The sequence below is a fragment of the Petaurus breviceps genome, unplaced genomic scaffold, assembly GCF_028583685.1.
Source record: "Petaurus breviceps papuanus isolate PSGF00001 unplaced genomic scaffold, PetGlider_PUasm1.0 184, whole genome shotgun sequence".
In the NCBI taxonomy this organism is placed as follows: Eukaryota; Metazoa; Chordata; class Mammalia; order Diprotodontia; family Petauridae; genus Petaurus; species Petaurus breviceps.
The window spans coordinates 16,261,204-16,275,180 of NW_027185793.1; the positions used below are offsets into that span (position 1 = coordinate 16,261,204).

At 37.9% G+C, this 13,977-nt stretch overlaps 1 protein-coding gene across 1 annotated transcript in view; it reads left to right on the forward strand.

The window, feature by feature from the left end:
- MEGF10 (multiple EGF like domains 10) overlaps window positions 1–13,977 on the forward strand; it is a 165,693-nt gene that overhangs the window by 38,937 nt on the left and 112,779 nt on the right. The gene's annotated exons all lie outside the window — the stretch shown is intronic.

The window sequence follows — 13,977 nt, forward strand, 5'->3', positions numbered from 1 at the left end:
GGCAAAAGGGGATGGGTCAACCTTATTCCCATTGAATTTGGCTTGAAGAGGGAATGAAATACACACTAAATAGGGTATCTCACCCTACAGGAGAGTAGGGGGAAGGGGATGAGAGGGGGGATGATGGAAGGGAGGGCAGGCTGGGGGGAAGGGAAGTTAGAAGCATCCACTTTTGAAAAGGGATGGGATCAAAGTAGAGAATAGAACAAGTGGGAGGTGGGATAGGAGGGAGGGAAATATAGTCAGTCTTTTACAGTGTATCTACTATGTTATTGTTTTGCATTAGCCACACATGTACAACCTATACTGAACTGCTTATCTTCCCAGTAAGGGTGGGTGACAAGGGAGGAATGGAATGAATCTGGAATTCAAAGTTTTAAAATAAAAAAAAATACATACATACATACATATATATATATATATATATATATATAATTAATACTGTTTTACATGTAATTGGGAAATAAGATATACAGGCACTGGGTCATAGAGATCCACTGGAAAAGTCGAAAGGGGTATGGGAGAAAATATGGGAGAGAGCAGATTGGAGGAGGGGATATCCTGTGGGACTGCTATTTTGGGGGGGGTGGGTAGGGAAAAAACGGGGAGAAAATTTGTAACTCAAAATCTGGCAGAAATGAATGATGTAAATCAGAAGTTAATAAAGCATTTGAAAAAAATTTTTTTAAAAGATTAAAGTAAATAAATAAATAAATAAACATTAGTCAAGTTGTAAAGAAGAATTATAACCAATGGAATGAATAATGAGAAAGAAGGAACAAAACAAAACAAAACAGAGAGAGAGAGCTCGCATTCAGACTCCCATAAATCTTTCTCTGGATGTGGATAGCCTTTTCTACCACGAGTCCTTTGGAGTTATCTTATACCCTTGCATTGTTGAGAGGAGCCCAGTCTATCAAAGTCAGTCACCACAGATATGATATGTCTGTAATTGTGTACAGTGTTCTCCTGGTTCTGCTCCTCTCCCTCAGTATCAATTTATATAATCCAGAGGTCTTTCTGTGAGACACTTTCCTCTTTCATCTTGTTTGCTTTTGCTACCATTACCACTGCAACTGTTGCAGTAGCAACCAGCTGCTAGGGTGCCTGGGGAGGAGAAGACGACAGCTGCCTTTTCATAAGGCCCAAAGGGAAGTCGACAGAAACAGGAGGTGACCTCTTCCCAGACCTAGGTTTGCCAGAAGGCCGTGAGCTCATGTCTTGAAGTCTTATGGGGTGACCTGACCCTCCAAATAGCTGTCATTCTTGCTTTGAAGCTATCAGGACAAGGAAACCTGAGGGGTGGTGATCTCCTGTTTCCTATATATCGATGGAGTTCTGGCTCAGCCGTGAATTAAAATACCTTTTTGACACCATGCAGTAGTTATCATAGCTCACAGAAAGCAGTCACAGTCTGCACATGCAGGGAGAGGGGGAGGGCCCCTTTATCACACATTCCTGGAAGCAAGTCCATTCCAAGTGTTTATGCTGTTGAATGGAAAAATTGAAGGATAGAGGGGTGGTTCCACGAGGCTCTACACTGGTAAGGGTTGTTATGGTTTTTTAGGGTTATCCTTTGCTCTCTAATATCTAAGAAAGATAAAAAGCAAATTTCTGGTATATAGGTACTGTAAGTATAAGACAGATAAATAAACTATTTCAAGTTTTTTGTTCACTAGATTGTCTTAGCTTCAAATATACTTCTACAGAAAAAATAACTTCAGTGTTCACCCACAAAGAGGTTTCAGATAACCTGAGCCTTAGCAAATGACGTACTGTATTTTAATTAGGAGTTAAATTTTTGTGTAATCTGTCTTGGGGCATAAGGACTGACTTTGACTCCAAGAAGTAAGAATAGATCTGAGAACCAGGCAAGCTGGAACAAGGGCCTGAGAGCTATGAGAGGGTCTGTCAGTAGACTTTGTACTGTGATATGGTGGGAGAAGAAGCAACAGTGTTATTGCTGTTGTTATGACAATATAGTTGCCCAGGTTCAAAAGATCTAATTTATTTTTGACTCAACTCATTCTTTTCTCCTTCTTCCCCATCTCAGTCACTCAGATCCCAGAATCTCAAGGTGGAAGAGATTTCAGATACAATCTAACACAACACAACCCTAAATAAAAATTTCCTCTACAATAACACAGCAAATAGTTATCCAGCCTTTGCCTGAAGACATCCAGGGAGGGGAAATGAATTATTCATAAGGCCATATATTCTGATCTGAGCTCTATCAAGTATCCCTCAATGTTAAGAATTATTTGGTGACATCATACCTAAATTTGTCTCTTTTCCCAGTTCTAGGTTGTGATTGGGCAGTGGGTCAAGAGGGTTGTGACATTCTCTGACTCAGGGGAAGGCTATATACCATAATGTGAGGTTTTGCTTTGGGGCTCACTTTGGGAAGAGTTGTGTAATTTGATCAGATGAGACTCTGGGCAGCCATTGAGCCCCCCAGCTTTGAAAACCCAGATATTGGTGCTTCCCAACTAGGTATGGATGTAATGGTCAGACAACTGGAAGCCCTGTCTGCTGGTCTCTTTCCCTGTCTGTATTTTTTTGTCTGTTTGTAACTTATATTTATATTCTCTGAAGTTTTCAGGGTGCTGACTTTTCCTCCTTAACTAGGTAAATGATATATGTTTGATTAAAGTAAGATTGATAACTATTTTGAGTTGCTTTCCTTTAGAAAAAAGTAGGTCTATGAACCTATGTTAGCAGCCATCCTGGGTGTGTTAGGGTACTTGCTGCTACAAGGGGCCAATTGTTCTTCCACATAACAGCCCTTTCAGCCCTTAAAGACAGCTATTATCTCTTCCCTAAGTTGTCTCCAGGATATATATTCTCAATTCTTTCAATTTGTATCCATGACATTGAGGCCCTTCATCATCAACATCACCCACCCCCCTCTCCATGTTCTCTAGCTCATTAATGTTCTACCTAAAATTTAGTGTCTAGAACTGAAAATGGTGCTCCATGAATTTTACCATTCCCTTCTACCTGGAATGCCATTCCCCATCTTCTCTAGCTATCTTTTCTTTAAGGCCTAGTTCAAGACCTATGTTCCCCATGAATTCATCCCAGGCTACTCCCATGCACAGCAATCTTTCATACCCCAAAGCTTCTAGAGCAGGGGTAGGGAACCTAGGGCCTCAAGGTGGTCCTCTAGGTCCTCACATGTGGCTCTTTGACTGAATCCAGACTTCACAGAACAAATTCCCTTAATAAAGATTTAGATTCAGTCAAAGAGCCACATGTGAGGACCTAGAGGGCCACATGCAGCCTTGAGGCCCCAGGTTCCCCACCGCTGTTCTAGAGTGTTTGTTGTCATTATTGTTAATCTAGTAATCAATCATATAGAACTATTTTGTTTGTCTAGTTTTTCAAATTTTCCACAGAAATAGTAAAGTCCTTAAAGCAGGAGATCTTTCACCATATTCCTCATAGTGCCTAGTACAGTGCACTGTGTATGGTAGATACTCAGTTCTCCTTGATTAATTTAGAGAAATTAATGGATGAGAAGCTAGGCATATTTGGAGTACTGCCATGAAATTTCAAAGTTATTATAGATAGTAACCATGATCTCCCTCAAAGCATCCTTTTGTGCCATTTTCAAAAGAATTTTGGAGCTGCATGAAACATTGGCTTGGGTGGCATGATGCCACTAAGGTGATAACAGCATGTAGACCAAGTAAGGGTTTCTTCTGAGCCTAATTCATATATTTAAAGTTATTTCCAGCTGTTGTTTGGGAAATGTTTTTTAAAATCTCCATTGCATGCTTATTAAATTAGATTAATCTATTTTTAAAAAAAAATATTCTTGCCTATGGGATAAAAGTCTAGTAAATGTGTTACTGTGTTTCTTTTCAGATGTTTCTTAGATTATTAGTTGTATCATATGAATTCCACTAAGAATATAGTTTCTTAGGTTAGGGAGAACATTTTGTTATAGTATCTGTCAACACCAAAATGATATGAAGTCCAACTCACATAAATTATTTGTATTTGTTATTGAAAAGGAATAGTAGTGTGGCTGCAAAATACAACGCCCAATTAGAAGAAATAGACGAGCCATCAATTTTTTAAAGACTCTTTCAGTCAATGAACAAGCATTTATTATGCACATGCCAGGCACCTTGCTAGGTCCTGGGAATAGAAATACAAAATAAAAATAATCCTCGTCCTAAAGAAGCTTGAACTCTGCTGGGGAGAGGGAAAGGACATAACATTTTCAGTCAATTAGTCAAGAAAGATTTATTAAATATTTACAATGTGGCAGATACCGTGCAAAACACTGGATGTTCAAAGTAGAAAGCAAAAGCAATCTCTGCTCCAGTGTATTACATTCTAAAGGGAGAGACATGTCCCTAAATTTGTACCTACAAGATACATACAATAGGTAGAAAAGAACCTTAGAAGCAAAGTTTCTAGTTGCCAAGTGGATCTGGGATAGGTCTTCTAGAGGTGGTGTTTTATGTTCATCTTGAAGGAAGCCATAGATTCTTAGAGGCAGAGATGAGGAGAAAGGGTTCTAGACATAGGGGAGAGCCAGTACAAAAGCAGAGACAAGAGATGGAGCTCTGAGTGTCAGAAGCAGTAAATATAATATATTGCTCTGGACTAGAGATTCTGTATAGGGAAATAATGTGTTAAAAGATTAGGGGGAAAAGAAAGTAGCCTGGTTGTGAAGAGCTCTAAACAAAAACAAAGTAGTTTGATCTTAGAGGCAACAGGGTTGTGTCTAGAGTTTTTGGAGTAGGGGCAGTTGGCATGATCAAAACTGCATTTTAGGAAAATCATTTTAGCCGCTGTGTGGAGTATGGACTGGAGTGGAGAGAAATTGAGGCAGAGAAACCAGTGAGGAAATATTGCAATAGTTCAGTCAAGAGATAATATGGGTCTGAATTAGGGAGGTGGGTATGTGAATGGGGAGAAGGAAACATCAATATATGACTACTGATTGACTATGTGGTATGGGAGTCAAAGTCAAAGATGACACCTGTGAACAAGCACCAGAAAGATGGTGATACTGTTAATATTAATAGGAAAGTTTGGAAGAGGGATGGATTTGGAAGAAAATGGAGGAGTAATTCTCATAAAAAAAGAGGGCTTTAAAGGGAATGTTTCAGAAGAAATAAAGTACATTTCCAGAATTTTCTTTGCATTTGATGAGTGGTTTTACCCAGTGCATAAAAATGAATAGCTTTAGCTCATCATAGTGTCCAGATAACCTTGAGGTAAATACCATTCCTCCCTCCCCCAACTACAAAGCAGACATTGTTCCCACTGTCAGTCTTTGTCCACATCTGAGAAGCTGATGTCCATTGAAAGAACCCCAAATGCCTCCGTATTTAACAGCGTGTGAGGAGACCATATGAGTCTATAAAGCACAGCATGCCAGAGCAGGATGCAATGGTGCATACTGGCTTTCATAATTAAAATAGGACTTGCAGAAATGGCACTATACTGAATACTTTTCTTAGAAGGAAATATTATCTGTGTGACATAGTTTGGAAGGAAGCAATTTAATTACTGGTAAAGCTTTCTCCTCTAAGGCTAACTTCTCTCTACTCTGTATAGATTTTTATGTACCAATTTATGTGCAAGTTATCTCTCTAATTAGAATGTAACCTGAGAACAGAAACTTTTTGTTTGTTTTTTTTCCTTTCATATCCACAGAACTTAGTACAGTGCCTGGGTCAGAGTGAATACTTAATAAATTATTGGTGAATTGATTGCTTTGGACATATTGAGTTTGAGATGCCAACAAGATATCCAACTTAAAGCATTCTGTTGGTATTTGGTAATACTAGACTCAGGAAGACCTAAGTTCAAATTCAGCCTCAGATACTAGCTGTGTGACCCTAGGCAAGTATAGCGGCAACCACACTGGCATACCCAGGATGTCTGCTAGCACAGGTTCTTAGATCTGCTTTACTAGGAGAGGTAGCTGTATAAGCGGTCAATAGTCTTTTAAAAATTACATTAACTAGTTCAGGAGAAAGTCAGCATCCTGAACTTCAGAGAAAACACAAACAGAAAATACAAGCAGAGAAATAAAGACCAACAAACAGGGCTCTGACTGCCTGAATCAAAGCAATATTGTTATACACTTTACATACATCCCTGGATTGAGATAGCCTTTACATCTGAGCAGTCAGGGAGCTCTGATCATACAGCCATTCAGAATCTCGACCAGAGAATCACAACATCCTTCTCATAAACAAGCCCCCAAAGCAAAATACCAACTCAGAGTACATATACATTTCTGAAAGCCAAACAGCATCACAACCCTTTTGGCTCACTGCCTAATTAGAAATTAGCAAAAGGTGTGAAAACTTCCCTATAAACAAGCCTCCCCTAAGCAAGCTTCCCTTAATGGGCTCACCCTGAGGCCTATTATTGGGTGGGGAAGATCTTAAATCCCATTAACATTACAGCATATTGGCTAACCTTAGGCAGTTAACCTTAGACTCTCAGGGGATAGAGTGCTGGACTTCAAGTCAGGAAGACCTGATTTCAAATTTGGCCTCAGACACTCACCAGCTTTGTGACCCTGGGCAAGTCATGTAACTTCTGTTTGCCTTAATCTGCTGGAGAAGGGGATGGCATACTACTTCAGCATCTTTGCCAAGAAAAGTCATATAGAGTTAATGAAGAGTCAAGCATGACTGAATGACTAAACAACAAATGCTGAGCTGGAGCTCGAGAGAGAAAACAAGGCTGGATATTTAAATCTGGGAATTGTCTAAAGAGGGGTTACTTGAACTCATAGGAGATGATGAATTCAACAAATGAGAGCACGTAAAGAAAAAACAGAAGAGGGCTCAGGACTGAACTTCAAGATACACCAATAGTTAGTGAGCATGACAAGATGTTCACAGATAAGTAAACATAGGATATGTATAAAATAAATGTAGAATTATTGGAGGAGGGACACTAATAAGTAGGGGAATCCAGAAAAGTTTGAGCTGAGCTTTGAAGGGAAATAATTAGATGTGATGAAGAAGACTATTTTAGACGAAGAAAAGCCTGCAGGAAAGAACAGAGTCAAGAAATGGTATGTCATGTGTAGGAAACAGCAAACAGGACGGGTTGACTGTAGCAGAGAATATGTGAGGGGTATTGGTTCCAGAAACAACAGAGCAGTTGAGAAATGGAATTTGGATTAGCTAGAATTTATTTTTACTAACTAGGATTTCTTGAATTCACCAGCAAGGGAGTCTCCCCTGAAATGGGAAAGACTCCCCAAAAGAGCAGTCCACAAGATTTATGTAGGTTTCAGGGAGTGAAGAGCAGGATAAGGAGCCTGGAAAAGCTAAGATTAGTCAAGGTCCCTCTTGTAGGGCTTGAGGACCACATGCCCTATTCTGTGTTACTAGCCTTAGGAGTACTAATTATTGATAGTGCTTGGTAGTCTTAGAGAGTACTGACAAATCTGTGTGAATAAAATGGAATGATTCGTAAAATGGAATAGCTCTGAATCCATAGTGGGAGCAATTTATGGTGAGCCTAGAAAGAAAGGCTAGAGCTAGATTGTGAAAGACTATCAATTAGAGGAGTTTGTATATTTAACATAAAAGAACAATGGGAAACTGCAAAAGCTTCTGGAGCAAAGGAGTGATGTCATAGCTGTGTTTTAAGAATCTCCACTTGATATGTATGTGGAGGATGAATTGGAGGGGACAATGGTTGCGAGAAGAATTTCAAAACTTTAGCAATGATCTGGGAAGAGGTTATGGACTAGATCTTGATGGGGAGAAGAGGATGGATGCAAGAGATATTGAAGAGGTGGAATGGAAAAGGCTTGGTTTCTGATTAGATGTGTGGGGTGTGACAGAGTTGAAGGAATGACTTCAAGCTTTTCAACCCAGGTCACTATAAGAATGAAGGCACCCTCAACAGAAATGGAGAAATTAGGATGCAGGGTCTGTTTAGAGGGAAAGATGATTAGTTCTGTTTCAGAAATGTTGAATTATGACATGGAATTGTGGGTCAGGTCTGATTTAGTGTTTCAGGTTTTGGACTGGAAGAAAATAAATAGACTGTCTGACAAGATGGCAACAGAAGAATTACCATAGCATGGAAAAAATAGAAGATTGAACTAGGTAAATGCAGCCCCCCTCATCTCCATTTGGAAATAGATCTTGTCAGAAGGGTGTGCTGATTTACATGGCAATGAGGGCAGGGCATTGACTCCTCATGGATTGGCCCCTTTTTATTCCCTAGGTGACCAGGAATCACTTTCAATGATTCAAGCTCTAGCTTCCTAGACCAGTCAAATTTTAGGAACAGCTTCCTTGCCTTTTAGAGGAAAATGAGTCCACACTAAGTGGTAGAGCCTGAGTACTGTCTGTTCTCGCCATGTGTATATATGAGATGTTAAGGTGAGAATGTCTGTTGGGCAGCTGTATGTTAGACTGGAGCTCTAGAATTCCTTTTCTTAGTGAAGAAATAAAGTCATTTCCTCAGCTTCTTCCCAGAGAATTCAAGTGACTTTTTATGTTTAGAACAGCCTGAAACAATATCTAAGTGTTTCCATTCCAATTTTTCCATGTTGACAATGATAAATTGCTAGGAGGAATGTAGCACCCTGCCTTGTGGAGAAGATTCAAGCAAATATCATTTGAATTTTTGAGAATTTCAAGATTTCTTAAAATTATTTTTAAAAATTTTTAAATTTATTTTTAGTTTATAGTATTCAGTTCCACAATCCCTTGCGTTCCAAGTTTTCTCCCCATTGCTCTCCACTCCCCTTTCTCCCCATGGTGGCATGCAATCAAATGTAGGTTCTACAAATGCCTTCACATTAAACATTAGTCAAGTTGTAAAGAAGGATTATAACAAATGGAGTGGACAATGAGAGAGAAGGAACGAAACAAAACACAAAAGAGAAAGAGCGAGTGTTTGCTTCAATCTGCATCCAGCCTCTAGTTCTTTCTCTGGATGTGAATATCCCTTTCCATCATGAGCCTTTAAAATTAATTTTTGAAAAATAAAGGCCATCAAGTCATACTTGGTCAAATTTAAAGTGTAGCTCTTTGTAATCTATATTTTAAAAAACAACTGGATTGGGGGTGTTACGAGAGTTTTCTCATAATCTCACAATCTCTCAAAAGAAAGATTTCTAAAAATTCTTGCTATTTAGTAATATTTTATTTGCTATTATAGGGTGAAAGGGAACTCCCCCCCCCAACAACAAACTAGGGTCTAGATTTGAGGTATACTTTTTTGTTGTTTTTAAAGAAAGTAAAGAACAGCAGAGAAAAAAATAAAGGTTTTAATGGGGAAAGGAACTCAGGAATAAGAGTGGAAAGGAAGAAAACCTGGAAGTCATTTACAGGTGTTGAGTTCATTTTAGAAAGTGGTATTGGCACCAGAGATTATCTGAATTTAGTCATTATTCATTTGTAGAGGAATCAAATCAATAATTCAAATACTACTAAAGCAATACATTTTATCAAAATCCAAGCTATTTGTAAATAATTGCATGTATCTATGTTCTCATCAATATGGGTACTCCCTTCATGTCTTCTCATCCTTCACAATACATGACCTTAAATAAACTCTACATGGTAGATCCATCCACTGGATGAACAAGCCTTCCTCTTGTTCTTCAAATTCTACACAGATCTTGACATAGTCTTCTGACTGTGCATCAATTGAGTCTCATTCTTTCTTCATAATCAGCTAACTTCCTTTCCAGGTCATATGGATTATAAATACTCTTCTCAATTGACTCATTATCAAGGCTTTTGTGTCGAATTTTAAAGAGCATAGCTTCCTAGTAAAGCTGTACGATTAGGTAGACAACAAGAGTTAAATGTTCCAGCTGCATTTCCTATTGCAAATATAAACACTTTAGCAATGCTAAACACTTGTACTGATTTTCTGTTTTAATTTTCTGTAGTAATTAAGTGAATGATCTTGAATGTTTTGCAGTAAGAGGCTCATGCAAATGTTTTTTCTTCCACAAACATTTAAAATTTTAACAAATGGATCCCAAAAGAAAATTATTGAAAGTGGTGGAGGGAGAATCCTAATACACTATATGCAATTGTATACATAACACAACTACTTTTTTCCCTTATAAATTGAGGTCCAAGACAAAGACAAATATATGAGCCATAAAGTCTGCACTTGGAATAGTTATTGAATTTTCTTCCCCTTTTGACTGGCAAGACGGCAATGGAATGTTTCTAGGATGTTTCTATTCCCATAAAAAATAAACAATGAAACAAAAAGGCTTCCTCTAATGTTTTCACAGGTTGAAACGTAGGTTCCAGTTTTCTGAATGTATTGAAAAATGTTTCGTCATCTCACTCTTCCTCCAAAGTTGTCAAAATGCACATTTATGCCTAGAAAAAGCCCACCACATTAAATACCGTGTTTCCCCGATAATAAGACACTGTCTTATTATTTTTTTGGACAGAAAAACACCAGAGGGCTTATTTTCAGGGGAGGGCTTATTTTAATGAACATTGACAGCAATTTTAATGAAAAGGTAAATGTGAACAAAAAAATGTACCTTTATTCAATAAGCAAATCACTGGGGAAGAACAGGATGACGCGCTCACTGCTGCAGCTCTGATTGGATGCAGCTCGGAGCGCGGCGTGCGTTTCACGGGGGGGGAGGGGGAATGGTGCATACAGAGGGTACCGTAATGTAGCGTGTAGCGCAGGGGATTACCTTCACTACAGTAGCAATCTCAATAGGGCTTATTTTCGGGGGAGGGCTTATTTTAGATGAATCTTACACAGTAAGGGGAGGGCTTATTTTCGGGATAGGTCTTATTATCAGGGAAATACGGTATGTGAATTCTCAGAGGATATCCAATTTACACTTGAACAAAATCTTTCCCTCTATAACATGACCAACAAGAAGATCTCTCTCCACTCTTCACTTGAAGACCTTCAGTTTTTCTCCAGAAGAGAAAAACACTATTTCTCAGGGTCATCTGTTCCATTTTTAAAATTTTTTTAAAATTAATTTTTATGTTTACTTTTAGTTTACAGGATTCAATTCCACAATTCCTTGAGTTTCACATTTTGTCCACTTCCCTCCCTTCTCCCACCCTGCCCCCCCATGGCGGCATATAGTCAAGTGTAGAATCTGTAAATACTTTCACATTATACATTAGTCAAGTTATAAAGATGGAATGAAAAATGGTAAAGAGGACACAAAACAAAACAAGAAAAGGAAAAAGATCAGGTATTTTGCTTCCATCTGGATATAAACTCAGTTCTTTCTCTGGATGCACATATTTCTCTCCATCATGAGTCTTTTGGGATTGACTTATATCACTGCATTGCTGAGAAGAGTCCAGTCTATCTAAGTTGGTCATCACACATACGTTGTGTCTGTAATTGTGTACAAATTTCTCCTGGTTCTATTCTTCTCATTCGGCATCAGTTCGTATAAGCCTCTCCAGGTAAATATGAAGACCATCTGCTCCTCGTTTCTTATAGCACAATAGTATTCCATAACATGCATATACCACAGCTTGTTCAGCCATTCCCCAATTGATGGGCACCCCCTTAATTTCCAATTCTTTGCCACCACAAAAAGAGCTGCTATAAACACTTTTGTACATATGGGTCCTCCTCCCACTTCTATGATCTCTTTGGGATATAACCCTAGGAGTGGTATTGCTGGGTCAAAGGGTATGGAATTATTTATAGCCCTTTGGGCATAATTCCAGATTGCTCTCCAGAAAGGCTGGATCAATTCACAACTCCACTAGCAATGCATTAGTGTTCTACTTTGCCCACATCCTCTCCAGCATTTGTTATTTTCCTGTTTTGTCATCTTAGCCAATCTGACTGGTGAGATGTGGTACCTCAGGGTTGCTTTCATTTGCATTTCTCTAATCAATAGTGATTTAGAGCATTTCTTCATGTGCTTATAGATATCTTTAATTTCTTTCTCTGAAAATTGCCTGTTCATATCCTTTGACCATTTATCAATTGGGGAATGACTTGTATTCTTATAAATTTGACTCAGTTCTCTGTATATTTTAGAAATGAGTCCTTTGTCAGAGATATAGGTTGTAAAGATTCTTTCCCAATTTCCCAGCTTCCTCTTAATCTTGGTTACATTGGCTTTGTTTGTACAGAAGCTTTTCAATTTCATGTAGTCAAAATTATCCATTTTATATTTTATAATGTTCTCTAATTCTTGTTTAGTCATAAAATCTTTCCCTCTCCACAAATCTGACAGGTAAACTATTCCATGTTTTCCAAGACTGCTTACAGTATCAACCTTTATAGCTAGATCATGCATGCATTTAGACTTGATTTTGGTATATGGTGTTAGATAATGGTCTATGCCCAGTTTCTGCCATACTATATTCCAGTTTTCCCAGCAGTTTTTGTCAAATAGTGAGTTCTTATCCCAAAAACTAGGGTCTTGGGGTTTATCAAACAATAGATTACTATAGTCATTGACTTCTGAATCTTGTGTGCCTAATCTATTCCATTGATCCACTCCTCTATTCCTCAGCCAGTACCAAGTAGTTTTGATGATTGTTGCTTTATAATACAGATTGAAATCTGGTATAGCTAGTCCACCTTCCCTAGCATTTCTTTTCATTAATTCCCTTGATATTCTGGACTGTTTGTTCTTCCAAATGAATTTTGTTACTATTTTTTCTAGCTCTGTAAAGTAGTTTTTTGGTAAATTGATTGGTATGGCACTAAATATATAATTTAATTTAGGTAAAATTGTCAATTTTATTATATTAGCTTGACCCAACCACCAGCAATGGATATTTTTCCAATTAGTTAATCTGACTGTATTTGTGTGAAAAGTGTTTTGTAGTTGTGGTCATATAGGTCCTGGGTTTGTTTTGGCAGGTACATTCCCAAATATTTTATAATGTCTACAGTAACTTTAAATGGGATTTCTCTTTCTATCTCTTGCTGTTGAATTTCATTGGAAATATAGAGGAATGCCGAGGATTTATGTGGGTTTATTTTATATCCTGCAACTTTGCCAAATTTATTTATTATCTCAAGTAGTTTTTTACTTGATTCTCTAGGATTCTCTAAGTATATCATCATATCATCTGCAAAGAGTGATAGTTTGGTCCCTTCTTTGCCTAATTTGATTCCTTTGATTTCTTTTTCTTCTCTAATTGCTACTGCTAACATTTCTAGTACCAGATTGAATAAGAGGGATGATAGTGGGCACCCTTGTTTCACTCCTGATCTTATGGGAAATGCTTCTAGCTTCTCCCCATTACAAATAATACTTGCTGATGGCTTTAAGTAGATGCTACCTATTATTTTAAGGAAGGCTCCATTTATTCCTATATTTTCTAATGTTTTTAATAGGAATAGATGTTGTATTTTGTCAAAAGCCTTTTCTGCATCTATTGAGATGATCATGTGGTATCTGCTAGTTTTATTGTAGATATGATCACTTATACTGATGATTTTCCTAATATTAAACCATCCTTGCATTCCTGGAATAAATCCTACCTGATCAAAGTGTATTATTCTTTTTGTTTTTAATTTTTTTAATGCTTTATTAACTTCTGATTTACATCATTCATTTCTGCCAGATTTTGAGTTACAAATTTTCTCCCTGTTTTTCCCCTACCCACCCCCCCAAAATAGCAGTCCCACAGGATATCCCCTCCTCCAAACTGCTCTCTCGCATATTTTCTCCCATACCCCTTTCGACTTTTCCAGTGGATCTCTATGCCCCAGTGCCTGTATATCTTATTTCCCAATTACATGTAAAATAGTATTAATAGGAGTGGCCAGGTAGCACAGCAAGTAAGAGCACCGGCTCCAGTGTTAAGAAGACCTGGAGATCGAATCCCGGGCTCGGACACTCAGCACCACACCCAGAAATAACTGGCCATGTAACCATGAGCAAGTTACTTAACCCTGATTTCTTAAAAAAAAATAGTATTAATAATAGTATATATATATATATATATATATATATATATATATATATATATATAT